At 43.0% G+C, this 20,524-nt stretch overlaps 1 protein-coding gene across 20 annotated transcripts in view; it reads right to left on the bottom strand.

Moving 5' to 3' along the window:
* The window catches only part of EPB41L2 (erythrocyte membrane protein band 4.1 like 2), a 249,222-nt gene that overhangs the window by 211,337 nt on the left and 17,361 nt on the right, over positions 1–20,524 (bottom strand). For 17 of the 20 annotated variants that reach the window (XM_073337316.1, XM_073337314.1, XM_073337315.1 and 14 more), the window contains exon 2: positions 12,784–12,843. The exons of 1 other annotated variant lie outside the window; for it this stretch is intronic. The gene's annotated coding sequence lies outside the window, so the exon portion shown is untranslated. Of the gene's footprint in view, positions 1–11,937; positions 12,157–12,783; positions 12,844–14,009; positions 14,536–20,524 lie in introns of those variants that run through there. 2 more of the 20 variants (XM_073337298.1, XM_073337297.1) reach the window with 2 other exon arrangements.

Below are 20,524 nucleotides of genomic sequence, written 5' to 3' on the forward strand. Positions count from 1 at the left end.
GTAGTGGGCTGAATGGCCCATGCATTGTTTGTTTTTCTTCCCACAGGCAACAAGGGTCTCTGACTGCTCTATCAGGATTCTAGTCTGTTGTGATTTAGGAGGTCTCTTAATATAATCGCCATCTCTGGAGCACTGGAGGAATGACTGGAACAGGAGGGGACAGAAGTCTCCTGTTCCCACAAAGCTGTGTGTCTGAAGTCACTCGAGGTCTTTTCTGTGAGAAAGAATTTGTCTTGATTCTCTAGCCTTGTGTGTGTGTTTTTTAAAAGCTTTGCAAATCACACACTTCACTGTGAAATTATTGTTCCTGAGGCAGTATAAACAGTTATGTCAGTCTTCTAGAGGGATCACTCTTCCACAGCAGACATGATCCAAAGCTAGGGACTGAGGCTGAGGCATATCACAGACAGCCCAGTTGAGTTATTGACTACTTACAATTAACCTACTCCGTCTTTTTTCTTTTTTGTGCCAACAGGCCAAAAGAAACAAAGGTATATATGCAAAACAAAAACTATAATAATTAGTTTTAGATTAGGATAGGTTGATCTAAACAAATTAAAAGTGAAGGAGGGACACTGAAAAGTTCCAACTCTCTCACAGAAGAGTCAGAAAGAACTGGTTGGCTGTTGGGGTCACTCTGCCCCTTATGCTCTTAGAAGGGGGAGCACAAGAGCCTGAGGGAATACAGGTGCAAACCCTAGCAGATGCTCCAAGAGGGGGGTGGGGGAGTCTGATCTCTCAGTAGTATGATTCACATGCACCTGAACTCAAAGAACCTGTAGTTTCTCTCTACCCTTCAGCAACCCTTGCCTGCTTTAATCTAAATTTACGCTCAGTCTTGAACTAAGAACTGCTTGGCTGCCTTTGGAGAGTTAAGATTGTGCTACTAAGCCCTGGTCTACACTAGGACTTTAGGTCGAATTTAGCAGCGTTAAATCGATGTAAACCTGCACCTGTCCACACGATGAAGCCCTTTATTTCGACTTAAAGGGCTCTTAAAATCGATTTCCTTACTCCACCCCTGACAAGTGGATTAGCGCTTAAATCGGCCTTGCCGGCTCAAATTTGGGGTACTGTGGACACAATTCAACAGTATTGGCCTCCGGGAGCTATCCCAGAGTGCTCCATTGTGACCGCTCCAGACAGCACTCTCAACTCAGATGCACTGGCCAGGTAGACAGGAAAAGAACCACGAACTTTTGAATCTCATTTCCTGTTTGGCCAGCGTGGCAAGCTGCAGGTGACCATGCAGAGCTCATCAGCACAGGTGACCATGATGGAGTCCCAGAATCGCAAAAGAGCTCCAGCATGGACCGAACGGGAGGTACGGGATTTGATCGCTGTTTGGGGAGAGGAATCCGTGCTATCAGAACTCCGTTCCAGTTTTCGAAATGCCAAAACCTTTGTGAAAATCTCCCAGGGCATGAAGGACAGAGGCCATAACAGGGACCCGAAGCAGTGCCACGTGAAACTGAAGGAGCTGAGGCAAGCCTACCAGAAAACCAGAGAGGCGAACAGCTGCTCTGGGTCAGAGCCCCAAACATGCCGCTTCTATGATGAGCTGCATGCCATTTTAGGGGGTTCAGCCACCACTACCCCAGCCGAGTTGTTTGACTCCTTCAATGGAGATGGAGGCAATACGGAAGCAGGTTTTGGGGATGAAGAAGATGCTTGCTGTGAGCTATCTACAACCTCATCATCATCAAGCGGAGAAACCAGTTTTCCCGACAGCCAGGAACTGTTTCTCACCCTGGACCTGGAGCCAGTACCCCCGAACCCACCCAAGGCTGCTTCCTGGACCCGGCAGGTGGAGAAGGGACCTCCGGTGAGCGTACCTTTTAAAATACTATACATAGTTTAAAAGCAAGCATGTGAAAGGATTACTTTGCCCTGGCATTCGCGGCTCTCCTGGATGTACTCCCAAAACCTTTGCAAAAAGTTTCTGGGGAGGGCAGCCTTATTGCGTCCTTCATGGTAGGACACTTTACCACTCCAGGCCAGTAACACGTACTCGGGAAATCATTGTACAACAAAGCATTGCAGTGTATGTTTGCTGGCGTTCAAACAACATCCATTCTTTATCTCTGTGTTATCCTCAGGAGAGAGAGATAATTCATGGTCACCTGGTTGAAATAGAGTGCTTTTCTTCAGAGGACACTCAGAGGAGCCCGTTCCTGCTGGGCTGTTAGCCACGGGGAGGGGGGAGGCAAAATGCGACCTTGTAACGAAAGCACATGTGCTATGTATGTAATGTTAACAGCAAGGTTTACCCTGAAAGAGTGTAACCACTGTTTTATAAAATGTGTCTTTTTAAATACCGCTGTCCCTTTTTTTTTTTCCCTCCATCAGCTGCATGTGCTTCAATGATCACAGGATCTTCTCCTTCCCAGAGGCTAGTGAAGATTAGAAGGAAAAAGACACGCACTCAAGATGAAATGTTCTCCAAGCTCATGCTGTCCTCCCGCACTGACAGAGCACAGACGAATGCGTGGAGGCAAATAATGTCAGACTGCAGGAAAGCACAAAATGACCGGGAGGAGAGGTGGCAGGCTGAAGAGAGGGCTGAAGCTCAAATGTGGCAGCAGCGTGATGAGAGGAGGCAGGATTCAATGCTGAGGCTGCTGCAGGACCAAACCAGTATGCTCCAGTGTATGGTTGAGCTGCAGCAAAGGCAGCTGGAGCACAGACTGCCACTACAGCCCCTGTATAACCAACCGCCCTCCTCCCCAAGTTCCATAGCCTCCACACCCAGACGCCCAAGAATGCGGTGGGGGGCCACCGGCCAACCAGCCACTCCACCATAGAGGATTGCCCAAAAAAAGAAGGCTGGCATTCAATAAATTTTAAAGTTGTAAACTTTTAAAGTGCTGTGCTTAAAGTGCTGTGTGGCATTTTCCTTCCCTCCTCCACCACTCCTCCTGGGCTACCTTGGTAGTCATCCCCCTATTTGTGTGATGAATGAATAAAGAATGCATGAATGTGATGCAACAATGACTTTATTGCCTCTGCAAGCGATGATCGAAGGGAGGAGGGGAGGGTGGTTAGCTTACAGGGAAGTAGAGTGAACCAAGGGGCGGGGGGTTTCGTCAAGGAGAAACAAACAGAACTTTTACACCGTAGCCTGGCCAGTCATGAAACTGGTTTTCAAAGCTTCTCTGATGTGTACCGCGCCCTCCTGTGCTCTTCTAACCGCCCTGGTGTCTGGCTGCACGTAACCAGCAGCCAGGCGATTTGCCTCAACCTCCCACCCCGCCATAAACGTCTCCCCCTTACTCTCACAGATATTGTGGAGCACACAGCAAGCAGTAATAACAGTGGGAATATTGGTTTCGCTGAGGTCTAAGCGAGTCAGTAAACTGCGCCAGCGCGCCTTTAAACGTCCAAATGCACATTCTACCACCATTCTGCACTTGCTCAGCCTGTAGTTGAACAGCTCCTGACTACTGTCCAAGCTGCCTGTGTACGGCTTCATGAGCCATGGCATTAAGGGGTAGGCTGGGTCCCCAAGGATATATATAGGCATTTCAACATCCCCAACAGTTATTTTCTGGTCTGGGAATAAAGTCCCTTCCTGCAGCTTTTGAAACAGACCAGAGTTCCTGAAGATGCGAGCGTCATGTACCTTTCCCGGCCATCCCACGTTGATGTTGGTGAAACGTCCCTTGTGATCCACCAGAGCTTGCAGCACTATTGAAAAGTACCCCTTGCGGTTTATGTACTCAGCGGCTTGGTGCTCCGGTGCCAAGATAGGGATATGAGTTCCGTCTATGGCCCCACCACAGTTAGGGAATCCCATTGCAGCAAAGCCATCCACTAGGACCTGCACATTTCCCAGGGTCACTACCCTTGGTATCAGCAGATCTTTGATTGCGTGGGCTACTTGCATCACAGCAGCCCCAACAGTAGATTTGCCCACTCCAAATTGATTCCCAACTGACCGGTAACTGTCTGGCGTTGCAAGCTTCCACAGGGCTATCGCCACTTGCTTCTCAACTGTGAGGGCTGCTCTCATCTTGGTATTCATGCGCTTCAGGTCAGGGGAAAGCAAGTCACAAAGTTCCATGAAAGTGCCCTTACGCATGCGAGAGTTTCGCAGCCACTGGGAATCGTCCCAGACCTGCAACACTATGAGGTCCCACCAGTCTGTGCTTGTTTCCCGAGCCCAGAATCGGCGTTCCACAGCATGAACCTGCCCCATTAGCACCATGATGCATGCATTGGCAGGGCCCATGCTTTCAGAGAAATCTGTGTCTATGTCCTGATCACTCACGTGACCGCGCTGACGTCACCTCCTCGCCCGGTATTGCTTTGCCAGGTTCTGGTGCTGCATATACTGCTGGATAACGCGTGTGGTGTTTAATGTGCTCCTAATGTGTGCTCCAAAGTGAGCTGAGCAGCCTCCATGCTTGCCTTGGTATGGCGTCCGCACAGAGAAAAGGCGCGGAACGATTGTCTGCCGTTGCTCTGACGGAGGGAGGGGCGACAGATGACATGGCTTACAGGGTTGGCTTCAGGAGCTAAAAATCAACAAAGGGAGTGGCTTTACATCAAGGAGTATTTCAGGCAGGACTTCACGGAGGGTTCCAATAAGAAATGGTGCACCTAAGTTATTGTTCTTACTGGAACAAGGTGGTTAGCCTGGCCTCTGATTGATACATGGCTAGATTTACCTCGCTGCACCATCTCTGTGAGTGACTGCAGTGTGACCTAGAGGAATGAGTCCCTTAGACGCGGAGGAGGCAAATGAGTACAACACAAATCTGGGCTATTTCTTGTTTTGATCCACTCCATCTATCTTTTACATCTTAGGCTGGCAGCAGACGGTGCAGAAGGACTGCATGCCATCCACATCTCATGGCTGCTCGGCAGAAGATGGTGCAATAGGACTGCTAGCAATCCGTATCGCCTGCCTGCTCACCATAAGACGGTTCAATAGGACTGACTGCAGGACTAAAGAGAATGACCTGATCAAGTTACTCCAAATTTAGTCCCTGCACCCATGTCTGCCCAGGCACTCGTGGCCAATGTGGCCAGGAGCACCTCGGACATGATGATGACGGCTACCAGTCATACTGTACCGTCTGCTGCCACAAGGCAAGGGGTTGCAGCTACTGTGTAGCAATGCAGTACCGCATCTGCCAGCACCCAGGAGACATACGGTGACGGTAACCTGAGCGGGCTCCATGCTTGCAGTGGTATGGCGTCTGCACAGGTAACTCAGGAAAAAAGGCGCGAAACGATTGTCTGCCCTTGCTTTCACGGAGGAGGGAGGGAACGGGGGCCTGACGATATGTACCCAGAACCACCCGCGACAATGTTTTAGCCCCATCAGGCATTGGGATCTCAACCCAGAATTCCAATGGGCAGCGGAGACTGCGGGTACTGTGGGATAGCTACCCACAGTGCAACGCTCCGAAAGTCGACTCTAGCCAAGGTACTGTGGAAGCACTCCACCGAGTTAATGCACTTAATGCACTTAGAGCATTTTCTGTGGGGAGACACACACAAATATATAAAACAGATTTCTAAAAAACGACTTCTATAAATTCGACCTTATTCCGTAGTGTAGACATACCCTAAGGAAAAGGGTGATGTCCTTTTGCAGAGCAACTGCAGAAAGAAAGCTTCAAACAGAAACTGATGCTTCCCCACTTAACCCATCCACTTAAGCTCTCAACAGGCTCCCAGACAGCTCTATAGATTAAAAACCTATGTTGTTCCCAGATGTTGAATCTTTTGTTTTGGTGTGTTCCAATTTATACCCCACAGACAAAGAATTCCAGGGAAACTGCAAATATGGCATCTCAGTCACTTTTTGCACTGCTGTAACAAACTAAAGTGGGCTCTAGATTGCACAACATTAGGCCAAAGTACAAGAAACCAGAAATGATGATAGGCAGTTAACTCCTGGATTCCCAAGTCTAGGCAAGTGTTACTTGACTTAAAATGTGCAGGAAATTCTTTTTACAATGTATGTATGTGTTTACCCATAGATAAGGCAGTCATTTCTAAACTGAACTGCTTGACAACACCAGACACGCATCAAAATAAGCAGCATGGTTCTTGATATTTTAGCAATAGTTGCTATGGATGTTGGTGAGGGGGAAGAGGTGAGAACTAGCCATAGCTTTACAAAAAAAATCTGGAGTGATGTGGACATACCAAGCCATGAGAATTTCTGCTTCTGCCTTACCAGATTACTACAGATGATTAGACCTCAATAGTGTTTTTTATTTTTAAAAAGTAGTAAGTTTCTAGACCTCAGAGCAGCAGACAACACTCCAAAAGTAACCAATGCAGTGACATCTGCCAGAACATGCAAACAGTCTGAAACAAAAGGGCAAAACACCACTGTCATCTATTAATCTGACTGGAGCATCAACTCTGAAGATATCACTGGAATTTAATGTTAATATTATTTAATTAGATACATTGGTGGATGAATCAGGGTAGGTGGTCAGAGTGAAGCATATAGGTTGGCAGTTACTCTAGGTTATGAAATGCAAAGAAAAAAACAGAGCAGACTCACAAAAACAGGGAACACAGAAAAACAAAGGAGGATAAAAAAAGAAAGAGGGCAGAGATTGGGGTGACAAAGAGGAGCAGATTCTCATTGATTAATGCTGAATATGACAAGTCAACAAATAACTAAGTTACCGTTGTGTAGGAACGAAGCATATTCTCATCTTGATTTCTGTGCAAGCCTCCAGATATCAGAGGGCATTCCACTGTGCATTTTGGGGTGAATACAGTTCTGCATTTACGACCCAAATCATGGACCATACTTACACATAGAATTCAGCCCTCTCCTGTGAAGGGGTTTCACATGTCTGAAGAACGGAACCAAAACCCACAGCATTTTTAGTTTTGTACATGAATTATTGTTACGTCCTTCACTCTAGGTACTTGTTATGATTGCATTCCACATCTGGGCCCTGGCAGGTTGAGAGGTACGCTTGCTGCCATATCTCACAATGCTAAATATTGATTCATCTGCACACAAGCTGCTTTACAGAATGGCCCAGAACAGCCAGATATCCTCCGTGTAAAACTATCATAGTATCCACTGAAGTCAGAGCTAAGATCTTCCTCTAAGTTCAAGCTAGAACTTTTCAAATGCGCATTCCCCAGGATACCCTGGAGAGCAGATCTCAACTATAACAGTGGTTGTGGCAAGTTCAGGCTACGGAGGAACTTGGGATATACCTCAAAGCAGTTCTGAAAACAGACTACAGATGCCAACCACAAAACCCAGAACACTTGCTAGCATCAGTTCTTCACCAATCACAGATTAACTCAGACCCAAATCACCTTCTTTGAAAATTCCATACTGACTTAACTTGCTTCATAGTAGAATCCTCATATGGGTACTTTTTACAAATTCAGCCCCAAAATTAGGACAGTTTAATTTCTGTAGTCCAGAGTCATACCTTACCCATAAGACAGAAGTATTACAAGTTTTGAATATTAAGAAAGCTGAAAATAAAACAGAACAACCTACAAGACTAACTTTTCAAAAATAGAGAAAGTAGATGGACACTATTATTTCTGAAAAAAATCCACGCCAACACTAGAGTTTCAACAAAGGTTATGGTTTGGGAAGATTAAAAAAAGCTGCTTTGCGCGGCCTCAGACACGAGCTGAGTGACCCAAGAAGAGCACCAAATTTCAACAGTCAATTGATTTTCTTGCCTAATACGCTAGGAGAAAGAAAATGGAAACTCAAATGTTATGAATAGGTGTCAAGCAACAGAAACGGTCTCCCTACATAAGACAATGAATCAGAAAAGTCAAGACAATTTTCAGTCAAATGCCATGCTTTCTAATTTTAAAAGGCTCTCATTTGGCAACTAGTTTCCACAGCAGCAGAGAAGTCATCGGTCTTTTGTTTTAAAAGAGTATAGAACTTGCTGACATATTGAACTCTGAATGCCAAACAACTTTTTTCTGAAATGGAATCCATATTAAATTGTAACTATAGAACTGTCATTGCTGTATTCCTCACTGCCAAAACCATCCTGTAACTTGGAGAAAAAAAGTAGTACTTTGATCTGCAGCAAAACATGAGGAAGTAAGACTTGAGTCATCTAGTAAGTTTCAGAGTAGCAGCCGTGTTAGTCTGTATCCGCAAAAAAGAAAAGGAGGACTTGTGGCACCTTAGAGACTAAACAAATTTATTTGAGCAAAAGCCTTCGTGAGCTTCAGCTCACTTCATCAGATGCATGCAGTGGAAAATACAATGGGGAGATTTTCTATACACAGAACATGAATCAATGGGTATTGCCATACACCCGGTAAGGAGAAAGAAAAGGAGTACTTGTGGCACCTTAGAGACTAACTAATTTGAGCATAAGCTTTCGATGAAGTGAGCTGTTGCTCATGAAAGCTTATGCTCAAATAAATTTGTTCATCTCTAAGGTGCCACAATTACTCCTTTTCTTTTTGCGACTACAGACTAACACGGCTGCTACTCTGAAACTGTAAGGAGAGTGATCAGGTAAGGTGAGCTATTACCAGTAGGAGAGGAAAAAACCTTTTGTAGTGATAATCAAGGTGGGCCATTTCCAGCAGTGGACAAGAACATGTGAGGAACAGTGGGGGGGCGGGGCGGGAGGGAGGGAAATAGTTTTACTTTGTGTAATGACACATACACATAAGTTTTGACACAGATTTTAGTTGCTGAATGAAACACACACACTCAGCAAAGTCAGCTTAAGACCCCACAAAGGATAAAGCAAAACTAACATGCTTTTGGAATTAGAGGGACTCAGATAGTAAACGTATGCAATGACTGAATTTGCATAATAACCGATGATACTGCAGAATCTCACAAGTTACGTAATTTTGGGAAGACCCTGATCAGTCTTTTCTTTCCCCTCCCCATCTTTTGGAGTTCACTCTTGGTAGGACAAATTGATTTAGTAACTGTTCCTTTTCAGTTAAGAACCCATCTCTCCTCTCCCAATAGTTCACTTTCTAAAGTTTCCACTGCCTCAGTCACATAGGATACTCCTTATGTAAACTCTTGATGCAAGCCTGGCAGTCAGAAGAACCTCCAACAAAGGGTTCTTCAGTACTTACCATTCAACAAGTGGGTTTAGAAGTGGAATCCTAGACAAGCTTTAAATGAAAATACTATAGCTACCTGTACAAGGTTATGATCAAGGTGAAGATTAAGAAATAATCCTGTTCCCTTCCATTTAGGCTATGGCTACACTGGCAATTGAACGACAAAACTTGTCTTTCAGAGGTATTCACCCAGCCCCCGTGAAAGAAAAAAGTTTTGCCGCAACAAGTGTGGGTATGAACAGTGCTTTGCTGGCAGGAGCGCTCTCCTGCCGACAATGCAAATACCACTCGTTGGGGGTAGAAATTTAACAGCAGCTACACTGCATGACTTTTAGGTGGCACGGCTGTAGCAACACAGCCACGTCCCTAAAAGCTGTGTAGTGTAGACATAGCCTTAGAAACTCATCTATACAACAGCTCTTATTTTTAACCCTTGAAATCTATAAACAATATTTGTTGAACTGAACCTGTGTCATGAGGATCCCTATAAATTTCGTCTGTCAGCAAATAGTGTTTTCTACACCCATCTTCAAATTTTAAAAATCAGCAACTATAGTTATTAATTCTGAAATGACCCTCCATCTCTTATTACTACCATAGGAGACACTTTACAAGAGGCTGAGAGCTGTACCTTAGAACCAAATATAAACACTATGTTTTTGTAAGGAGTCACAGAATAATAATTTTAATACATACAGTGCATATATGACAGAGCCATGGGAAGGAAAGGAGGGAGCCACTAAAACTCTCCCCCACAGACGTTAGATGTACACAGACCTTCTGTACCCCAGTTTTTGGCATTATGTTTTCTTGCCAGCCACTACGACCTGGGCACCTTAGTGACAATTAAACTGAAGAACCACACCCTCAGAGGAGCACAAAAAGAAAATAAAAAAGGGGAGGAAGCAGAGTCTCTGACCCAAACAGCATACAGACAAAGTTGAGATAAGAACAGGAGTAGTTATGGAGCAAAAGGATGAGAATAAAGACTATATAATCATGTAGTCCTTCAGCAATAGATGTGTTTTGAGGGTAGTTTTTTTTTTTTTTCTTCCCTTCAATTTTGCAGGACTGAAGATCAGATGTCAACTTGAAATGTGTCTGATTGTGATTAGAAGAAAAATGATGTAGTACCGCTCAGTCAATGATAGCCAAAGAAACTGAAATCTAGTCAATATAAAAACTGAATACACACTAAGCTTGTGACTTTAGCAAGCATGTGAATTTGGGTCTCCAGAGGTGAAAGGCTAGAGCAACTCCACACACTGCCATTTGGCACTCATTACTGCATGTTTAACAGTCTCATACCAACATTATCATGCTTTTGTGCTACTGAATATTTCAGTGGGATAGAAGGGAAAAGGGGGGAGAAAATGTAGGGAGAGAAGCATTTCAAATATTTCTAAAACATTAAAAAACCCTGGGGAATCATCATCATCATCATCCCAGTACCATTCTGTTGGCAGCACCAATTACCACAGATACCACATTACAAAGCTCTGAGGTGACTCAACAGAAATTTTCCAGCATAAATCAAAATTGGTTACCAAAAAATATTTTTCATTCTGAGATTCCTTCAGACCTTTGTGGCAAGCCCTGCCTTCTCACCAGCAGCAATTCCTCACAATAAGGACAGGGGGAAAGCAGAGCTGGAATTAATTTGTTGGTAGTGCCCTTGCACCATCACACACACAGATAGTTATCTATAACACATGATCTGAAGTGTGGTGAAAATCTGTTGGATTAAAAGACAGAGGTCAGTCTCCCATGCATGCCCATAAAACAAAAAATCCCCCATGGCCCTACTCAGATTTCCTTTGCTGACCCTTGAGCCAAAAATTCTCTTCCTCCATAGTTGTGTAAAATGTTTAGCACAGTTGTCCAGTTGGCTGTAATCTGAGCAACACTAGAGAGGATTTCCAGTGCATGATACTTTGCATGAACACGTTCTTATAGACAATATATAAAGCACTGTGGGCTCCCACAGGCTGAAGACGCAGAACTCATGCATGCAACATTCTGAAACTTCTCAAACAAATTTCCAACAGAAATTTCAATTTTTGTTGAAGAGTTTCTGCTACACATCTGCTCATAGAATTTTCTTACATTTCCAACTCAAATACGATTTAGGTTGCTTTAATTCATAGTTGCTTCATTTACAGGATGAGAAAAGGGAAATGAAGTACAAATCAAATCTCCCTTTTTCTTCAAACTGAGGAAGAAAAACAGCTTATTACAGTAAATTAGCTACATCTACTATCGAAAACTCTTGTAATGCCATTCTCATTTTTGAAATTAAATAAATATTACATTACTTCTGACCAAAAGACAATCACCCCAGTACTGTATTCACAATTCAAAAATGGATATAGAATTTGTAAAAAACAAACAACATTCATCATATTTTGAAACCTAGCTACATAACTACTTCAGCATTCAGTCTTTATATTCTTGGAATAAGATAAAACATTGTACTTTAAAGGCTATTACAATTAATCTGCCATAAAGAAGTATTTCTTATTTTTGCCTATCATTTGATATGTGCCCAAGCTATTTATTTTTAATAACTAACTGCAAGCAATTCTGGGAAATTAAAAAAAGCCTGATGTCACTGGGAATGAGTGCAGTCAGGCACAAGTATGAGGAAAGGGCAGATTTATACATGCAAGCCAATACTAAACTTTTATAATGCATTTGTGTAAATATTTAAGTCAACAGTTACTGCAGCTGGAGCAACCTTGTAAAGGGTATTCTATCATTTCTTTACTGTGCTTTATAAACAGAGTTAAAAATGTTTAAAACAGCTTACACAAATAAGAGGATATAAAACTATCTACAGGAAACAAAACAGCAGCTTATTGATCATACATTGCTAGGTTGACTCAAATGTCTGGTGCAGCACTTAGCCATAATACTGTAGAGTATGGAGCCAAAGGTTAGAATGCAAGCTCCCTTTGTTTCCTGCAATGATGCATTTTTTATGCTTCATAACGTTATTCAGAAAGTATCTGCTTGCCAGCCTTGAAGTTTTCCTTGAACATCTCACATCTAACATGAAACTAGGAGAAGAGCACCAAAAACCATCAGCTGTGAATAGAAACAGGGAAGCAGCATATTTGCATTTACAACACACTTTGCCACACACGAATATTCTTTCATTTTTCCCCTCATTGCTAAGTAAATTTGACCACAAAATGTTTATCGTCCTCCGATAGCATAGTATAAAATTAGATACAAGAATAACTATTTGGAGAAAATAAATACTGTGGTTGTAATGGATTTCTAATGGTTAATATATAGGCAGTGAGATGGAAGCTAGATAAATCAAAAGACATGCCCAAAAAAAATCCAGAATTTAATACATTTTATAGCTTCTTTTGAGGACTATCTAGGAAATTAGGCTTTTCCCCCAGTTATACTATACTAGTCCAGATTCCAGGATGTGCTTTTCCTTGTCTGACAGGGGAAAACAAACAAAAGCAAAAAAGTTGCTGTGAGATTATTCCCTATTATGCGGGGTTTGCCAGCTCTCATTCCTCCTTCTAAGGAGCTTGCTGCCTCCTCACAAGTTGAATTCCTGTAATACTAAATCAGTGTTGTCTAGGAACTCTTTTACATAGTATTCTCCTTCCACTACAAACAAACAAAAACCAAAATGCACAGTTTGAATGTCTAGGCTTGTACAACAGAACTTGAGGAAAGGTATTTTCTTACCTGATTGGTTCCTCAAACAAACAGCCTTCGATACCCGTATAGGCAAATGGACTTCAGTAACTATACAAAAAAGGAAAGCAGATAGACAACTACTTAGAAGCAGTTGAACACATTCAAACAAGAAGCTACATCCAAGTAACTGTACCATAGTAGAAATCCAGGTAGCAAATACCAATGTTATCTCAATTGAAAAGGAGGAAAGCCTTTCAATTAAAAAAAGCACTAATTGCTAAGAACTCGAGCAGAGTTTTTGCATAGCAACCAATTCTTTAGGGCTGTCAGCACCAAAGATAATTTTATCATGTGACCAGCCACATCCTCTTGAGAAATAAATGCTGCCTGTGGAATTGCTTTTCCAGCACAGAAACTGAGGTCAGTAGAAATAGCTCCTCATTTAGAGGAAAGAGTGAGCTTTAAAGAGAGAAACACAAACCATCTTCCTTGACAACTGAGTAAAAGGCACAAGAAATATTTTTTAAAAAGGAAGTTTTGAGATGTTAAGATAAAGGAAACAGAAAGATACATGCTGGAGGTTTTCCAAACAAGTTCTCCCAAATAGCTGAGCCACAAAGAGACTCCCATACACAACATCTCATACCCTCTGGGATTTTACTCCCTTCTTCAGCCCAGACCAAAACAAAAACTGAAAAAAAAAAAAAAAAATCACTCTAGCGTGAACTTTTTCCATTAGTACCATATGGTCTGAACAACAAGAGGGGGGAAAAAAGAACAAAAACACCGTATATCTCCAGGCCCCTAAGCACCAATGCAGTTCAAAGGAAAGAGGACTGAAAAGGACATATAATAGCTTCGGCTACTAGATAAGATTTTTGCAACCACCAAAAATACTAGAACAATATTTATAATGTTCTTTGTTGTGCCAACCATAAGGGCTAGTCACTGAAAGAACTAACCTAGAGTCCCAGAGTTTTACCAGGTCTTCCAATTCCCAAAGTGGCACTACCTAGAATCTGATAGATCCATCCCAGATCCTAAATTATTCTAGCAAAGGGACAGCCACAAAAATAAAGATCTTCCATACAGTACAGACATTAAGTTTTTTCAGCTGAAAGGACTAGTCCCAATCCTCCTGCTGTTTGGCTGAAAATTCCAGAAAATGAGGTCTCTATAGGCTTGTCTACACTACCATGTGGGGTTGATCTAAGATATGCAACTGCAGCTACATTAACAGTGTAGCTGAAGTCGACATGCTTCCATCTACTTACCACGGGGTCTTCACTGAGGTAAGTCAACAGCTGACGCTCTGCTGTCGATTCCGCGAGAGTTCTGGTGGAGTACCGGAGTCGACAGGAGAGTGCTCAGCGGTCGATTTATAAGTCAACCCCCGCTGATCCGGTGGGCAGTGTAGACAAACCCTACGTCCGAGATATACATGACAACTGCTTTTTCCAGTAAGATACCAGGCCACTGAAGAAAAATTGTCTGCCAGCCTCTGAAAGACCAAGACACTCTTCATTCTTTGAAAAAATAACGGATTTTTAAGGGAAATGCAATAGATCTAATATAGCTGGACTTGGGTAAAACTTTTGACACAGTACCACATGGGAAACTATTTGTTAAATTAGAGAAGATGAGGATTAGTACAAGAATTGGAAGGTGGATAAGAAACTGCTTAAAAGAGCAAAGCCAGTGGGTTGTGCGGAAAGATGAACTATTGGACTGTAGGGAGACTACTAGCAGAGTTCCTCAAGGACCTGTCTTAGAGCCAGTTTTATTCAATATTTCTATTAATGACCTTGGCACAAAAAGGAGTGTACTAAAGAAACCGACTAATGATACAAAGTTGGGAGACATCAATACAGAAGAGGACTGGATTATCATACAAGAAGATCTGGACGACCTTGAAGATTGGAGTAACAGAAATGCGATGAAATTCAATACTACAAAATGCAAGATCATGCATTTAGGGTCTAATTATCTAAATTTCTGCTACAAGCTGGGGGCTCATCAGTTGGAAGTGACAGAGGAGAGAAACCTCTGTGTGTTGGTCAATCGTAGTATGACTATGAGCCACACCAACGTGATTGAGCGGTTAAAAAAAAAACAAAAAAAACACACACCACACAAACACACACACAAAATAGGCTACTTGGCTGTATCAGGAAAGGCATTTCCAACAGAGATAAAGAATTACCACCATTGTACAATGCATTGGAAGAGCTCAGCTTATTTAATTTCACAAAAAGAAGGGTAAGAGCAGTGAAGCTCGAACAGTTTTTATAGTGTTGGGGGAGGTGAGAGGGGGGTTGCTGAAAGCTATTGAACTGTAAAACCTGTATATATGACAGAAACCACTTTAAGCCGAGGGGTGCTGCCGCACCTGTACGCCCAGCACCCCTAAGTAAGATGGGATAGAACTGTTCTCTATAATACTTCAGGGGATAAACACTAGAGAGGGTGAAGAGCTATTTCAGTTAAAGGACAATACCGGCACAAGAACAAATGTGTATAAACTGGCTCTGGAGCCACTCAGACTGGAAATTAAAAAGGAGGTTTTTCACCATCAGAGGAGAAACTGGGAGGCTATTCCAGAACCTAAGAATTGTTTCAGAGTAGCAGCCGTGTTAGTCTGTATCCGCAAAAAGAAAAAGGAGTACTTGTGGCACCTTAGAGACTAACATATTTGAGCATAAGCTTCGTGAGTTGCAACTCAAATAAGTGTGTTAGTCTAAAATGCTACAAGTACTCCTTTTTCTTTTTCCAGTAAGAATTGTGAGGCAAACAACTTAATTAGTTTTAAGAGAGAACGGTACAAATTTATGATTGCAATTTTATGACAGGGTTGATTGTGATGGGAGGGAGCAGGGCTCAGCAGCCCTAGGGCTCACTTCCTGGTTATGCCTTATGTTCCTAAAAGCTCATTCTTCAAGTCTTCAGTCAGCCATTGGCAGGGGACAGGAAGGGATTCCCCCTCCATTCCTGCCTGAAACACAGGAGGGGTGGTGGCCTTCCTCTGAAGTATCACAGATGCCACACCAGGAGAAAGGACACTATGTAGGATGGGCAAGTGCTCAGAGGTGGCACCAAGCACACTCTCTCAGGTTCTGGGCTAGCTGGTTCTTGCTCACATGCTCAGGGTATAACTGACTGCCATATGTGGGGCAGGGAAGGAATTTTCCCACAAGTCAGACTGGCAGCGACCTTGGGGGTTTTTCCACTTTCCTCTGCAGCATTTGGCTGCAGGTCACTTGCCAGGTTTAACTGAGGAGTAGCCAGATAAACATTTCCCTGTCATTGCAGGGGGTCTCAGACATTCATGCATCTTGGTACCCCTATTCTATGATGTGCCACAGGCAGAGTTTAGTCTTCTCTGGCCTGCAATATTTAGGTCTAACTTCAGTTGTTGGATACAGTGTGCAGGTGCTGTGTTGTGTTGGTGGCCTGTGATAAATAGGATCATCTAGTAGAATAGATGATCCGTTGGTCCCTTCCGGCCTTAAACTCTATGACGATTGAACTTTAGGACACGCATAAACCCTGACATCATCGTACCACCATGTGCACAGAATCCATATACATCCAATTGTTCCCTCAGTCAAAATAAGCCACCAGACCAAAAATGTACTGCTTGAGCTCAAGCAAAAAAAAAAAAAAAGGATTCCTGGATTCTTCAACCTTGTTTTAGCTGAAAAGCTATGTCTCACTGCATGTGAGACCATAAATAATTATTTCTGTTACCAAAATTAAGTGACTGATGTTTTGGAAACTCAACAGCAATTTAGACCATGACACTAATGCTAAATAGACAGATGGCAACACCAGATAGAGATAGATGAAAATTTTTCTAAAAATAAAAAAAAGTTGACTGGCTCACCAGTTCACAACCCTCTATTGAAACTTATAAAAGCTAATATACATCAAAATAGTACATGATTTCACAGATTTGGATTATTTAGGATACAAAGACTAAAATCCTTTAATTTCTTGATCTGAAGAAATTAAGTTCTTCCCATTGTACACTACAAGAATAATCAATCAAGGCTTCCGCCCCACCATCAAAATGTACTTCCTACTCCCAAAGCTCTTCAGTAACTACGTGAAAACTGGATGTTGCTACTGAATACTGTCAATATAATGGTCTTCACTTCATAAATAATGTAGAACTACAAATATTAACTAGCACTGTGTATGTTTAACTATATGTTTGCTATTACAATACTTCAGCCACTCTGGTATTGATTTAAGTAAAATTAGGTTAATTACTTAGTTTTAGTTATTTCATAAATAAGTCCTGTTTCTGTTACAACGCATTTTTAAAAGAATTCTAATAAAAGATTTAAAAACTTGGCTTTAGCTCTCTCATGATGTTTAGACTTACCCCATTCAAGATCTTAGTCCTGAAACAGTTTACAGAACTGTCTGCTCAGGACTTCTGTTTTTCAGGCCTATAAAAGGACAGCTATTAGGAGTTCCTGAATGAAAAGCATACCCTTCCAACGTAAGCCCTTTGGAGCAGAGACCCTATCTTCTAGATTCCTATGCATCACCAGTATTACCATAATGCCTAGAAACATTAGTCATGGAGCAGGACCCCACTTTGCTAGGTGCTGCATATACATTGAACACCGTGGTAGTAGGTGTTTCACATAGCACCTACATCAGCTACTTCTTACCCCAATATGCATGGGATGCCTCTAAAAGGATTAGCACAGCAGTGAAGATCACTTCTCAATTAGAGCAAGACATGAGAAAATCTAGCTCCTACTCAACTTAGTATCACTGCTGAACTGTAGACTCAAGGCAAAGGCCAAAGAAGAATCACAGAAGGAAAGCAATAAGGGAAGACTGATGCGCTAGGGGAAAAAGAGAAAAATAGAATCACAGGACTATTACGGTTGGAAGAGACCTCAGCAGGTCATCTAGTCCAATCCCCTGCTGAAAGCAGGGCCAACACCAACTAAATCATCCCATCCAAGGTGTTGTCAAGCCAGGCCTTAAAAACCCCTAAGGATGGAGATTCCATCACCTCCCTAGGTAACCCATTCCAGTGCTTCACTACCCTCCTAGTGAAATAGTGTTTCCTAATATCCAACCTAGACCTCCCTCGCTGCAACTTGAGGCCATTGCTTCTTGTTCTGTCATCTGCCACCATGGAGAACAGCTGAGGTCCATCCTCTTTGGAACCTGCCTTCAGGTAACTGAAGGCAAATATCAAATACCCCCTCACTCTTCTCTTCTACAGACTAAATAAGCCCAGTTCCCTCAGCCTCTCCTTGTAAGTCATGTGCCCCAGCCCCCTAATCATTTTCATTGCCCTCCGCTGGACTCTCCAATTTGTCCACATCCCTTCTGTAGTGGGGGTGGATCAAAACTAGACGCAGTACTCCAGGTGTGGCCTCACCAGTGCCGAATACAGGGAAATAATCACTTCCCTCGATCTGCTTGCAATGCTCCTACTAATACAGCCCAATATGCCACTGGCCTTCTTGGCAACAAGGGTACACTGCTGACTCATATCCAGCTTCTTGTCCACTCTAATCCCCAGATCCTTTTCTGCAGAACTGCTGCTTCGCCAAGTCAGTCCCCAGCCTGTAGCAGTGCATGGGATTCTTCCTTCCTAAGTGCAGAACTCTGCACTTGTCCTTGTTGAACCTCAGATTTCTTTTGGTCCAACCTTCAAATTGTCTAGGTCACTCTGGGCCCAATCCCTACCCTTCAGTGTATCTCTCTCTCCTGCATTTTAGTGTCATCTGTGACTTTGCAGAGGTGCAATTAATCCCATCATCCAGATTAATGAAGATGTTGAACAAAACTGGTTCCAGGACTGATCCTTGGGACACTCCGCTTGATACCAGCTGCCAACTAGACATCAAGCCGTTGATCACTACCTGTTGAGCCCAACAATCTAGCCAGCTTTCTATCCACCTTGTAGTCCATTCATCCAATCCATACTTTTTTTTTTTTTAACTTGCTGGCAAGAATACTGTGGGAGACTATATCAAAAGTTTTGCTAAAGTCAAGATATATCACATTCACCGCTTTCCCCACATCCACAGAGCCAGTTCTCTCATCATAGAGGGGAATCAGGTTGGTCAGGCACGACTTGCCCTTGGTGAATCCATGTTGACTGTTCCTGATCACCTCCCTCTCCTCCAAGTGCTTCAAAATGGATTCCTTGAGGAGCTGCTCCATGATTTTGCCAGGGACTGAAGTGAGGCTGACCGATCTGTAGCTCCCCAGGTTCTCTTTTTTCCCCCCCTTTTAAAAATATGGGCACTATATCTGTCTTTTTCCAATCATCCTGGACTTCCCCTGATCGCCACGAATTTTCAAAGATAATGGCCAGTGGCTCTGCAATCACATCAGCCAACTCCCTCAGCACCCTTGGATGCATTAGATCTGGACCCATGGACTTGCTCATGTCCAGCTTTTCTAAATAGTCCTTAACCTGTTCTTTCACCACTGAGGGCTGCTCACCTACTCCCCACACAGTGTTGCCTAGTGCAGAAGTCTGGGAGCTGCCCTGGTCTGTGAAGACCGAGACAAAAAAAGCATCGAGTACTTCAGCTTTTTCCACATCTGTCACTAAGGTGCCTCCCCCATTCAGTAAGGGTCCCACGCTTTCCGTGACCACCTTCTTGTTGCCAACATACCTGTAGAAACCCTTCTTCTTACCCTTCACATCTCTTGCTAGCTGCAACTCCAGTTGTGCCTTGGCCTTTCTGATTACAGCCCTGCATGCTCTAGCCATATTTTTATACTCCTCCCTAGTCATCTGTCCAAATTTCCACTTCTTGTAAGCTTCCTTTTTGGAGTTTAAGCTCACCAAAGATTTCACTGTTAAGCCAAGCCGGTCGCCTGCCGTATTTGCTATTCTTTCTGCACTTCGTGATGGTTTAGGAAGGGACCTCGAGAGGTCATCTAGTTCAGTCCCCTGCACTCATGGTAGGGCTAGAGTATTATCTAGATCATCCCAGACAGGTGATGGTCTAAACTGCTCTTAAAAATCTCCAATGATGGAGAGTCCACAACCTCCCTGGGCTATTTATTCCAGTGCTTAACTACCCTGACAGGAAGTTTTTCCTAATGTCCAACCCAAACCGCACTAGCTACAATTTAAGCCTATTGCTTCTTGTCCTAGCCTCAGAGGTTAAGGAGAACGTATTTTTCTCCCTCCTCCTTGTAAGAACCTTTTAATGTCCCCTCTCAGTCGTCTCTTCTCCAGACTAAACAAACCCCATTTTATCATCAATCTTCCCCCGTAGGTCATGCTTTCTAGACCTTTAATCATTTTTGTTGCTCTTCTCTGGACTTTCTCCAATTTGTCTACATCTTTCCTAAAATGTGGTACCCAGAACTGGACACAATACTCCAGTTGAGGCCTAATCAGAGCGGAGAGAGCAGAAGAATTATTTCTCATGTCATGCTTACAACACTCCTGCTAATACATCCTAGAATGATGTTTGCTTTTTCTGCAAAAGTGTTACACTGTTGACTCATATTTAGCTTGTGATCCATTATGCTTCAGACCCTACAACCTTCAGACCCTTTCTGCAGTACTCCTTCCTAGGCAGTCATTTCCCATTTTGTATGCGTGCAAATGATCGTTCCTTCTCAAGTGAAGTACTTTGCATTTGTCCTTATTGAATTTTATCCTATTTACTTCAGACCATTTCTCCAGTTCGTCCAGATCATTTTGAATTTTAATCCTATCCACCAAAGCACATACAACCCCTCCCTGCTTGGTATCATCCGCAAACTTAAGCATACTCTCTGTCAT

The sequence above is a fragment of the Lepidochelys kempii genome, chromosome 3, assembly GCF_965140265.1.
Source record: "Lepidochelys kempii isolate rLepKem1 chromosome 3, rLepKem1.hap2, whole genome shotgun sequence".
NCBI lineage: Eukaryota > Metazoa > Chordata > Testudines > Cheloniidae > Lepidochelys > Lepidochelys kempii.